The following is a 14,211-nucleotide window of genomic DNA, read 5'->3' as shown; positions in this document are numbered from 1 at the left end:
CAGCATCTTCACTCATTCTTTTTACAAGAGCGTGACCCCCAAAAGATGCAATTCATTTTCAGATCCTAAGCATGTCATCTTTACTATCTAGATGGAATGGCATCTTCAACAATTCTTTGGCATGGCATCTATACCAATCCTTTGGCATGCCAACTTAACCAATTCCCAAGAATAGCATTTTCACTAATCTTTGACATGTCATTTTCACCAACCCTTTGGCATGTAATTTTCACGTCTTGTTCGGAAAATGGAAAATGCTGTATTGAAAAATGATTTTCATTTTTTTTATTTTATTAATTCAAATGAATTAATGAAATAACTATAATTTATTTATCATCATAAAGTTTACATCTATAATTGCAGTTTGTTCTCGTTGTTGTAACAGTAGTTAATATGTTTGTATTCTCATTTTTCTGCCTAATCTGACTCTGGGTCTATCAGTCGTAAGAATGTGGCTATTTCGCTTTTTATATGGTTTGCTGCAAACTTAAGTTTCTTAGCAGGATTGGTAGGGCAATTGAAAAGGAGAAGTATGTCGTGGGGGCCTGTGCTGTATGCTGGGCGATGTTTTCCACGATTTGCTAAATCAAGTGTCACTATCACTGTTCTATCGCACGGCTTGCTCTGAGTGAGTCCTCGGCTAATATGGAGATGGCCTTCAGCGCAGTTGTTGTGCTGCTTACGGATCCTATGGTATTGATCGGCAACTGGAAAGTTATTTCTGATGCTGGGAAAAACTATAGTCACAAGGGTCTTTGCTACGGGCGACAAAAGCGAAATCGGTTTGCTGGCATCCTTTTCGGGCTTCAGTAGCTGGCCTATTTTCCAGACTTCGGGAACGATGTGTTTGGCAAGTGACAGCTTGTAAATTTAAGTGAGAAACTTGACTTTCGGCCGTCCCAGCTGTTGCAGTCTAAACACCGCCGCTGCACGCAACAGAGTTTACTTCCTCCGCAACAGGTTTTGATTCATCTTACAAAAGGATTTTACTTCCCATCAGTGCAGTAGAGTTGTGCCAAAGGAACTATATGGGACTATCTAGTTCACTTCGCAGTTCCAATGGCCCACATTTTTTCTTTGAACAACCTGCGTATACTTACTATCACACGTTATATTTCATGATGTTACTCATACGTTTTGGAACTAGTACAAGGAACTAGGAACTATATTACCCAACTCTACAGTGCAGTGCAGATTTCGACATTGACTCCAACTGCAGATTACTATTTCGTAAATTTTATTTTACAACGTTTTGGAAATGTTTGTTGTTTTGTACAAATCGACTTGTTGAACAGGGTTCTCTAGAGCAGACAAGGAAACTTTTATAATTGGTCTGTTCCTTTACTTTTAAAAATGATAATTGTTGCAAAAATGGTAAAAGTGGTGAACTGCTCTCATATAAATTGTATGCTTTTAAAAGTAAGGAAACACTTTGCGGGTAAAAACTGGTAGCCTCACGCACGTAAAGGAACACGACTAATACCAAAGAGTGCAGTCCGACTCTACTTTTAGCTCAATGATTGGGACTTCCTAGCATAATAAAACTTACATTGCAAACGTACATATTTAGATAAATAAAAGAATATATACATGTGTAAAAATAAAAACACAAAATTCTCGCTATTGGATCGATGGAATGGGTTCAAATGCTAAGGAAAAGATCGGATCTACAAAACTTCCTTTTAATTGGTTCAAATGCTGATGAAACGATCGGATCTTTCACGACTTCCTTCGAATGGATTCAAATGCTGATGAAAAGATCGGATCTTTCACGACTTCATTTGAACCAATGCAAAAGATCCAGTGAAATCATGGTATCTCATGGAACCACTTCCATAAATTTTGCTGGGTAACTATATACAATTTAGAATTATTTGATACGTGGGTGGTTCAAGTTTGAACCGATTTTCCTGATACTTTGCATTTTGTACATTGAGTGACCAGAGAACTTCTCTACCAAACATAGTCGACATGGGTCCACGTTTGGATATAGCCCCCATATAAGGGTACCCCATATTAAAGTTATTTTGAAGGTTTTTCTCACATTTTTAAGCCGATTCTGCTGAAGTTTTACATTTTGAAACCCTGTAAGGCATCAGGAATTAGCGTTATATCTTTGTTCACTGTTGTTTTAGCTTATTTTTGAGATGACATGTCTGCAGTCAAATCGAATGAGGATTATTTTCGTAGATCACTTCGACCTTCTAACTCGCTTCCTTCAATGTCTTTTTCGTCCTTTATTTTAAGAGCCGCTATAAAAGTACCACAAGATGACGTTTTTCAGCTTTGAAATGTTCTGCAAAAATGTCGCTCAGAAAATTTTAGGTACGGCTCTCATTGACAACTAATCGATTTTGTTGCGGTTTTATGGTCATTTTTGACATTTACCCCTGTTTGTCAGAAAAAAAACTGTGTTTTGTGTTTTTGTATGTTCTGTAACGAACGTACAAAAAAGCAAAATATACGGGTATGTTCTGAGACACACTTCGCACTTCACACCTCAAGCGGTTTGTTCACCCCATTTACTCCTATTTTTTGAGAATTTCTGTGGACTAAGATCCATTAGGGTATTTAAAAAGAAGAGTACACACTAGTTCATCCAAAAAATACTCGAAAAAATAGGAGGAAATGGAGTGAACAAAATGCTTGAGGCGTGAAGTGAGAGGTGAAATGTGTCTCAGAACATACCCGATAGTCTTTTTCTGAACAAAAACAGGGTAAATGCACAAAACGCGACAAAATCGATTAGTTGTCAATGAGAGCCCTACCTTAAATACCTAAAATGTATTTCTAACAATAGAATAGAATGGTATTTTATTGTAAATGCCCTATGTTCCTAAGTGGAATGAATAAAGGAAAAAATACATGCACTGCATAATGGTCCCAAATCCAAATTTTCTGGCCAAAACTATTTCAACGTCCATTTTGTATTGAAATTAATTATTATTTATTTATTATTGCACAAACAGCAATTCTTACGTTTTAACGACCAAATTGACCAAAAACTGCCAAAATTTGTTGAACAGGGTGGTCCCGTTGTGTGGGGTCTAAACCAAAACATTGACCTATGTTAATAATTTTTGGTACGAAGAATTCATATCTTTCAAGGGGTCAAAATACCAAATTTCAGCCGAATCGGTCATAAAGTGTCGCTAAAATCCACAAATATCTAAAATCGGACAGTAAATTTATGTGGGGGCTACGACAAAAAATTGACCTATTTTCAAAAAAATTATACATACTTGTTTTCTACACTCTGAAACCCTTAAATATGAATTTAAAGGGAACTCGGTTGATAGATGTGCGTATTACGGTTATATTTCAATTGGATACTACGTACAGTCACAACAGGTATTTACAAAAAATTCTCCCATCTTAAAATAGAAAAATCCACTTTATTTGAACTGTGGCAAATTTGAGCACGATTTTACTTTACTATTAGTACAGACCCCCTGCTATCTTCCAAATTCGATTTGGAGGTGGACAAATTTGGACATTTTTTTTAAAAGTTTAAATATATTTAAAAAATATTTGTAAAAAATAATTTTCAATATATATAAAAACATTGTTTTTATTACGCTAATTTTACAAATTTCATCGTTCTTTTTGTAAATATTATGAAAGTACTCATTAACAGCTTCCCGATTCATAATAACTTTGGTCTCACTTCTGTATATTTATGCAGCGACGCAATACAACAAAAAGTGTATATTTTACAGCACAAAGTCTGTTTTATTTTTACATAAAAAAGTGTCAACTTTGGTACTGCGCCAATCAACGAATACTAACGTTATTTACAAAAACTAATTATTTTCAGATGACTTGATGTGTTTTTTATTATTCTGTGCAAAAACAAATTAAAATTTCGAAACTTCAAAAATAGGGTTTTGGCCAAAAATTTCCTGATTGAAACCTATGTGCACTGATATAAGATTTACTTTTACCAAGCATGACATTTCTCACAGTTATATTGAGTCAGACATAGAGTAATATTCAGTATTTGTATCTATTAGGGGACCTTCCCCATGTGATTACCCCCTTACTCTGACCCCAAGCTTATTTTTATAAGATTATAAATGTTGCCTAGTTTGAAGATTTTCAATCCAATAATATACCAGAAATTGTAATTTGTGGTGTCGAATACCACTTTTTACCCTTTCCATTGACTAACCGCCTTTCTTTCTTGTGACACATAATTATTTTCAGCATGATTTTTAATAAGTTTAAAGGCCCTCATAACATTTAAAGGCCTATCATATCAAGGTTAGATCTGTTCCTCCTGGACCACTCCGCTTGTTTTGTAATAGGTGGCGTGTACATATTTCCCGTTTATTTTGACAAAATTTGGAGACCAACCATTCTAAAGATAATTGCCTAGAAAATCTACACTTTTAAGACGTGCCTCGACTTTTACGTCTAAAACATCAACGCAATATTTCAAAAATAATTATAGCCTATTTTACTTTCACACGATGTTGTATTATACTCGGAACATTTCAGGAAAACCTGTTGAGCGGTTATATATAGACATAGACATTTTAAAATTCGACAAATTGGTCATTATTTCGTAAAGAGATGACGTCCTTTGGCCCAGATTTATACTTATTTGAAACTTCGGCAATTCGTAAAAGATGACGCGAATATTGACACAAGAATTATAAGGATTCCATGGCAAACAGTATGCAACAATTCTGCTTATGATGCATTCAAAGACGGAAATATAATATGGATTAATTTTCTTCGTATGATTGAATATGTAAGATACATACATATATCGTCTGCTCCGTCGGAAAAGGTCGTAAGTCCCTCTCAATAAATTTTTCAGGAGGAAGAAAAAGCATTCCAGCGTTTTCTGTATTAAAGATTTTATTATGGTGGTAAAGACAGTATTTTTCGTTTATTTATTCCGCTTCAATACCTGTACTTTGTTTGATAAAATTCCATCGCGTTTGGGAGATAATTGGATGTCATTGGACTTACGACCTTTTCCTTGTACAGTTTTGTATTTTTGTAGGGACTTACGACCTTTTCCTACAATTTACGGACGTTTTTAAATAAAATATTAATACTTTACAAAATAATGTGGAACGGCTATTATAAGTTTGTTTTGTCCAATATTCGTGTAACATCGCGAAGTATTCGTCGTAGACCCCCTCCCATTGCCATTTTTTCATATCTTGATGGGATAAAGCGATCTAGCTATGTGTGTCCGACTATCCATTAACAATTGTACTAAAACTCCAGGCCTCAATTTTGGACCGAACGTCACGAAATTTTGTGGAGAGGTCGGGTTCCGACCAGAAGTGATCCCATTAGATGTTGGTTATGATCGAAAGGTGTTAAATTGACCAAACCCACAATTTTTACCCGACTTTGTAGCTGTCCTGTAGATCGCAGTAATATTCCGATCGGAGCGAAATTTTAAGTATGATTTGAGTTTAAGACAAAGAATAAGCTTGTAATTTAACATGGTGATGAGATAATTATAAGCGGGTTTAATGGACCAAAACTTTTGTGTGAAATCTTATATACTATAAAAGACAATGTGTGTATGTTTGTATGTTCCGCGTAGACTCAAAAACGGCTGAACCGATTTTTTTGAAAGTTTTAGAGAATATACAAGGTGAAAATAGGCTTTATAGTTTTTCTTTCTTTATAGGGAGGGGATGGCCCTATTTTTTAAGTACTTATTCCATTTAATTTTCAGATTATGCACAGGAATGTCCCTTGGTGGAAGTAGGCTATATATTTTGTTGAATTTCGGAGGAGCGGGTTAAAACTGTGCCCTATTTTTTAAATGCGCTATATATATAAAACATACTAACGATTCCGTTTCTCCAATCCCGGGTACATATTTTAGCAATAAGACCCGACCAGAGTAAAATTCTAAGTCGGTATAACCATGACCGTCTGTACGTCTTTTGAAATTAAGATCCAGCTCGCAATTTTTAAGATAGATCTTCGTGATTTGGTATATAAGTTTCTATTACTTCTAGGATGTTTGGTATTGACGTCATCAGAGCTTTCAGAATCACCGTGAAACCATAGGGAACTAGACCCATGACACCATCGTCTAATTCCATTCCAAATTCATACTGCTCTTTGTTAGCAAAATCCATGATGACTTCTTAGTTTAATAACATTTCAATCAATTATTATTTTAGAATCATTTGATAATATATACATTGCACTTACCCGTCCGTTAGAAGGTATTACCTTATTGAATTCAGAATACAAACTAATCTCGTTATGTGAATAAATGTCCCTAGAGAAACCACAAATTACCAGTTGATAAAGTTAAATAAGGTATACGACAGTAAAAACATTAAAAATTCTGTTTTTTACACATTTTTCAATATATGAGGTATTTGAACACATACAGCATCCTAATTTATATCAATGAAAAGGCCAGAAGTCCATTTTTCATAATCAGCTCGCTTATAGGGAAAAGTATATTTCAAATGCAAATTTTCGTTGCAATATAGAAATTATCACATTTTTGTTCAAAAGTTTGGTCCACAGGCTCTGCCAAATATCATCCGATTATCGTCCAAAGGTCTAGGCTAGTTCTTTGCAATGTACACCAACCTTGGATGCCAATAAACATTATATCTAAACTACATTAGCTATAGCATTCTTTTAAAGTATACATTTTCCTGTGGACTTACGACCTATTCGTACTCAAATTTGTACGTTTTGTGGACTTACGACCTTTTCCGACAAGGGCAAAATATATAGAAAAACGCGACATACTACCATTTTCTTTGTATCATACGACGTGTTTTGACTTGTTCTATCATCCTGTAACAAAAACGCGATTTCCAAAAAAAGTGGACTTACGACCTTTTCCGACGGAGCAGACGATATGTAATATTGAATAGTACGAAGAAATTAAATCCCTATTATTTTTCAGAATTTTTGTAGGCTGTATTGCTGTCCTCTACCAACAAATTCACAAACAAACAATGAGTGTTTGTTAAAAAGTTGTGTCACTTATGTTAAGTTTCACAACAATCCGCCACTTAACGTCAAATACAAACTTTGGTGCTTGGCACTTTGTACATGTATTCCCACTACCGATTTCACTAAAAGTTTTAACTATTATGATTGAAGAACTGAGTAGTATTTTGGGTGTATATAGTGTGACAATAAAACATAATTGTCAATAGATGTGAAAAGTAAACGTAAAGTGTAGGTTACGTGTAAACAGAAACTAGGAAGAAAAAATAGTTCCGAAAAATTCCTGGAAGGATTAATACTTTATTATATGTATAATGATACAACTTTTTAAGATCATTACATGGTAGATTCATCAGCCTTTCAGAAAACATCTTATAAGTTTACCAAAACTTAATTATGTGTTTCTTGGCTTTTTCCAATTAGAATTGTGTTCCATTTAGGATTTGACCTGTACACTAGTATATATTACCCCTAATATTTTTTTATTTATTCAATTTTCATGTTTTAGCCATAAGACTGAATTATAACAAATGTCTACCTATGTTCTGTTATAGTAAACGCACCAATATGTTGTTTAAAACATGTCCTGAGACTGAAATGTTACATCATTTGGGAGACTATTCGATTTCACGTCTTATTCATTGTTATTTTATTTGATCCCGTGCTTGTAATACATACTTAACCGGTTACCATAATATAATTGACGTTTATTTTAAAGGGATGTGTGTTCCATTTAATGTTCCTTCTTCTGAATTATCTAACAGCCTTTGATTTATTTAAAATCTGAAGGGCGTGCAAAATGGTTATGGGCGCCGTATTTATGGATGGTCTTGTATCGTGCACGTGCCTTTTAAACGCAAATTTCCGGGAAGTGTGTTGTCTGGTGTGTTGGGGATAATGGCTTAGAAATGTGTGTAAAGAGAAAAATTGAATTGCAAATGTTTCCAAAATTGATTTTGCTTTTGAAAAACCATGAACTGTATTGAATGACAGATTGGTACAACAAGATGTTGTCAGTGTGTGGTTGACAACAACAATCACTTCCTCAAGAATTTGCATGATATTGCAATAACGGTATTTAAGGAATATTTGTTAAGGGATAAAGAGTATGTTTTGGTAGAGAATAAACAAATCTTAAACATTTTGTATTCACATTTAATCAATTGTCAGTAAAAAAATTGTACAGATCACATTTAATTAAAAATTTTTATTTTAATATTGAAAGAAACCAAACATAGCTGTTTTATCAAATCATTTGCAATACAACTGTTTAAAACTGTCCTATCAAAGCGGGCAAATTAGAATGTCAGCGATATAAGTACCGTTAAGTATATTATAATTAATAAAATACTACAGATTTTGCATGACTAACAAAACAAGACTTTGCTTTTCTGGAGTGTTTAAACATTTTTGAAGTCTTAATTTTGGCTTATTTTGCATAACATTCTTATTAATACTCATATTCTATATTATCCAATTTCACTCACACAAAGCTACATTAGCACCATGTAACGTTAGTGTACATAATAACATTTAATACTGATATTCTAATCGTCTGTTGAGTTGTTTGTGGTTATCTGCAATAGCACTACAAACTACCACAAATTGTTGTAACCAGCTTTGTACGATGTGATGTAGTGAAAACAATCTTGCATGCGCAGTTATTTGTCGTTTTTTATATTTACAATGTATGTACATATATTGTTATATTATGATAAGATATAAACATTACTCAATATAAAAACAACATCATTTCTTAATTAAAGCAAGGGAAGGGGGTGGTGTACAGTAACATGAGAATGAAGACGGATGATATTTGAGGATAGAATTTATGAAATGATGCCTTGTATGAAAAATATTAACAGGAAATATATTTTTATTAAAAGACATCAATCATAAGTTTCAGTGGGACCTTGTGATTTAATCATCATCATTTTGAATTTGAAAATATAGACAAAATACAAAAAAAAACATTTTTACTGCTTGAAGAAGCATTTTAAATGTAGACAAGGAGAAATAAGCACGAAAGTAATTTTGAAATTGAAGACACCTAAAAAATTTTAAATGTAAAAGTTTTCATATTATAATCCGGATGTAACCATGTCCTGAAGCATGTACGGCAGATTCTGGAAAAAACTTTAACCGACCAGCTTTTAGACAACAGAGAAAGAAAAAACAAAAATCCACATAGTTGGTAAATATTACATTTTCGTTCTCCATGGATCCCAACACGATGGAATTTTGCATCAGAACGCTTGAATATATTTCTGGTTAACTTTTGTAGCACAGTGTCATTTATCGACATTTTCCGAAAAGTTTGCACCTTCTCAAGACAAAAACTGCCTGAAAAAGCGTTCTAATGCTTTTGCGATGTATTAGAGAGTTCTTAATTACTGTCTTGGCTACAATATTTGTCTGTGCGTTGTCTCGAAAATCTCAATGGTTTGGCTGTTATATGCGAAAATGTCAAAAAAACGTAGATAAAAAACTTAAAATCAAATTCGGGAGGCTCGATTTTCATCGTAGACATATGGTCCAATAGACTTTTTTGCTCATTTCAATCCTAGGAGTCAGAATCGCGAAGGGCCTATTAAGGTTTTTTCCTTCCACACAAATCGCCAATCTATAGAAAATTACAAGACCATAAATAAATGTCAGCACGTATGTTTTTTGTAGTTTTACAATATTTAATGATCATTTGCAGTTTAAAGTCACATTTGCTTTTAGTTGTTTTAATTTTTCGCATCATCTTGTAAATGTGCTTATAAGATGACCTGATATCTCTCGATATCGTTCATTACGTGTTGCTACTGATTACAAAGTTATACCGTATCACGCAGCCTTCGATATCATCACGGCAGACCTCCTCGTATCTTCATCAATTATACGAGTAGAGACGTTTGTATATTTGCTGTAACGTGGACGAAGAATTAAAATTACCTGTAATAATCGTATTACGAATGAAAACATTGAAGGAAAATTTAAAGTCAACATATTACGAATACACGAGTTTAGAGCAATGTACTTTAAGACAATTAAGAAAGCATCAGTCAGGTGTGTCGGGTATATTTCCCTTCAGCCCCGGACCCAAAGAAAAGAAGTAAACACAATACTTCTGACGTCTATAGGGTCATTTTTAAGAAGTATGCACTTGCCGACGAAAACAATTGTACCATCGTAACTAAGGCCGCATACACAACAAAAACAAAGGGCAAAGGGTCAATTATTCGTGCAACAGGAAATAATTTTTTGAGAAAAAATGCTTCCATTTTATATCATTTTTTCAAAATCTTTTTACCAAAGTGGTTCATGCCTGATGTTTTTAAAAATTAAATGCAATGAATGCTATTTTTTACATTATTATGAATAGTTCTACAGTTCATTCATTCTGTTTGAGAAAAAAATATCACAAATTCATAATCCTAATATACATATTGCATATTAGGGATTTGTAAGATATCAAGCGGATATCTGTTCAAATATCGATTATGATAATTTCATTTATTGAATAAAGGGCAATAATATAAAGTTTAGAATCTGTATGTAGTCAATATTCGGACGTAATCCGAGCCTGTAAGAAATAATACAATGTACAACGTTTGCGCCAAATCAGTTTCTCCCTTCGACGGTTATCTCACCTACACGGCAGTTTATTTGGTGCTAGCAGTTTTTTTGCAGCGAGCTGCACTTTTAAATTTTGTGTGGGAGGTACCAAAAGTAGCTAGTTCCCTTCGAGAGTTATCATGCGCACTATTTTAGCGAAATTTCCCAACTTCGAAATTAAACTAAGTTTGTACAAATATTACGATACCTACTTTTAATACTATATTATAACTATATAAAATCGGTTGATGTTTTCGAGAGTTATCTTGCGCACCATACAGACAGACTGACAGACGGACATGGCTAAATCAACTCCAATACTAGCAAAGTGCCCGCTACTTCGTATGCGGAAAGGATATAAAAAACAAATAAACTATTTTTTAATATGGAAATGGTAAACATTGAAAATTTTGTTGTACTAATACCAATTTTAATTAATATTTTTCATTTAAGTACTGTCCGTAACACTTTAGTTCGATTTTCAACAAAATTAGCCCTACATATCAACAGGAGCCACATTTTTGAGGCATTTTAATTAAGGACTTTCTCAATATATAGTATGCCTTATTCTCAAGAATAGTATGCCTTATTCTTGTAAAAAATAAACCCAAAAATAATTCTTTCCCTACACCCAACAACAAATGGAATAACCTTTAGTAATTTACGTATATATAAATACATATATACAACCATACACTGACATTAATACAAAATAATAACAGTAATTTTAATTCCGACTCCCAAGATTCCACAATTCTACACTCCAACCGTCATCTTAATTCAAAATTTCAGGGTTCCTGCTCTATTCGTCTACCTTAATCCAAATTGTACCAAATAAAGTACCATTTAATACTTTCTGTGCCCAAAAGTACGAATTTTCAAAACTACCTCAATCCTACACTTCAACAGTAAACGAATTCCAAATTTCAGGTTTCCTTCTCAACCAATTCACTCAAATCCAATCAACTCAAATTGTACCAAATTGAGTACCATGTAGTACGTTTGGTTCACACAAAGTACGAATTTCCAAAACAATCCCCATATATCACTTCTACGCTCCCACCGTATTCTTAATTTAATGCATTTAATACCATTTAATACTTTTCGTACACATTAGTGGGAATTTCCATATATCAACACCACTTTTCAACCTTGATTCCCATACCAAATTCCAAGATTCTACCTATATCCGTTAAAACAAGTAAGAAAGTATCAGTCAGCTGAGCCGACAGAGATATACCCTAAGCCGCGTACCCGAAGAAAAAAAGTTAACACAATACTTCGGTAGGTTTTTTAGCTGTTGGGAAAATTTTCCAGGATGGAAATGGCCGCAAAAAACTACATGTTGCAACAAAATTCAGAATGATCCAAGACGAGTTCTTAAACTGCATTTTTTCCAAACTTTGGGTAGGGTGTACCCGTAGGATTGATCCGATGTAGTACATATTCGGACCTAATACAAATCTGTAGGAAATAATGCGATTTACAAAGTTTGAGCTAAATCGATTCCTCTCTTAAAGGGTTATTTTACACATTAACCAGTTTAGGTGGTGCCGGTAGGATTTTCTGGACCTTTTTGGTTCATTATCTCAGGAAGTATGGACTTGCCCAAGAAAAAAAAAATACAACGTCGTAACAGGGGCCGCAAGTGCAACCTGTTGCATCACAAATTAATAAGATCAGAGAGAAGTTGTTCAACTATACTTCTTCCAAATTTTGTGTGGGAGGTACCCAAATGAGTGGACCGATATAGTCCATATTAGAACCCGATCTATGCCTGAAAGTAATATTACCAATAGCAAAGTTTGGCTTTTTATATATACCAGAAATTTTTAATAATCGAATTATTAAATTACGTTAAACTTTGTTTTGAAGAAATTTTTTAGAGTTATCTTGCAAACTAACCATTTTAGTATGTGTCAGCAGAATTTTTTTGGAGCTTTTGGGCCTTTATCTCAAGATGTATGGACTTGCCCCGGAAAACCATTGCCGTTGTAAAGCCAGACGCAAGGACAACCTGCTGGAAAAAATGTCAAAACTAAACGAGACGAGCTTGTTAACTTAAATTTTTCCTATTTTTGTTTTGTTTTTTTTTTTTTGTGAGAGATACCCGAAGTGTAGGAACGATATTGTCCAAATTCATGTGGAAAACTCCCAAATCGATTGCTCCCTTCGAGAGTTATCGTGCGCACAATTTCACAGCAAATATTGAACTAAGCTTGGGCAAAAAATTACGGGATGTAAAATGTGACCCGTTAGGGAGTTATCGTGGGCACCAGACAGACTGAAAGACAAAGGACGGACACGGCTAAATGGAGTCCAAATAATCTGAAACGAATTTTGTCCAAACACACTTGGGGTCTAAAACCATTATCGGTCCATTTTTGGTCGTATAAAAATGTTTGAGAAAAAATTAGTGCAAATGCATTTTTCAAGATGGTTTTGTTGTAGTCTTTCCATCTCAATAAATAGTTAAGTTGAAAACAACATGAACTACAATGTGTTAATGCTAAAACTGAAGTTATATTTCAGTCCAAATTTAAAAAGGGGAAATAACTAAGTTTGCCTAATCAGTTAATGGCAAATAAAAGTGTCGACGGAAAGCAATTTCAAGGAATGAAATTTTCAACAGACCGGTTAATTTGGTAAGCAGTATTGTGAGTCTTAAAGAAAGGTTCATGAATTTTCCCAACAATACCTGTGGCAAAATTAAGACGCAAATATAAGGGAAAAAAGCTAAAATTTCACAATGCAAGGTTAATGAGAAATGTAAAATTACAGGTTGGATTTAGTCACTAAAGTGTCAGTAAATGAGTGGGAGCAGTAAATGTGTTTGGTTGAAACAAAATAAGGTTCACAAAATTTTAATTATGCTAATTTAATTAATTGTTCTTGGCAAATACACTACAAACAGAAGGAAAATAACCTAAAAGTAAATACAAATAAATGTTTGCAACTTAAATGAAATTTAGCAAAAAAGAATATTTATCTTAAAATTGTTTGTTTATTTAGACAACAAACAACGCTGTTGTTAAGCCATGTCTTAATATTTAAACCATGACATGCATACATCCAGTAATTAGAATTTTTTGTCAAATTTAATTTAATTTGAGTTTTTATATCCCCGAACACATAGCGGACGTAACTCCCGGAAAGTTTTGTTGGTTATGTTCGAGTTCAGTACCTAATAATCTTGTCTTTGATCGAGAGCTGTGATATAGTGGTTAATTTAAAAGAGAAAGAGGTTTTTCCTCATTCAGAATCCCTGAATATATTTTTTTCAAGTTTTGTATCATAGTGCGCTTTAGAAAACTGTGCTATTGCAAATCTTAGCCGGGGGAATGTCTTATTATGAACAGTTGCATTCAGTCAAAGGAGTGGCAATGACTGTATATTGCAAGTTGGATTCAATCGTATTAATAACAATGTTTCTGCTACAATGTGGAAAGGGTATTATAAGCTTGTTTTTAGAAAAAATTAATGTAACACCGCGAAATATTCGTCGTAGACCCTCCATGTGGTATACCAAAATTCATATTTCGACGAGATAAAGCGATTTTGATATGTGTGTCCATCCGCCCGTCCGTCTGTCCGTCCATTAAAAACTGTAATCAAACTGCAAGCCTCAATTATGGACCAATCTTCACA

The sequence above is a fragment of the Musca autumnalis genome, unplaced genomic scaffold, assembly GCF_047663935.1.
Source record: "Musca autumnalis isolate F117 unplaced genomic scaffold, ASM4766393v1 scaffold_2, whole genome shotgun sequence".
NCBI classification, from domain to species: domain Eukaryota; kingdom Metazoa; phylum Arthropoda; class Insecta; order Diptera; family Muscidae; genus Musca; species Musca autumnalis.
Note: the sequence above shows the minus strand (reverse complement) of the source record.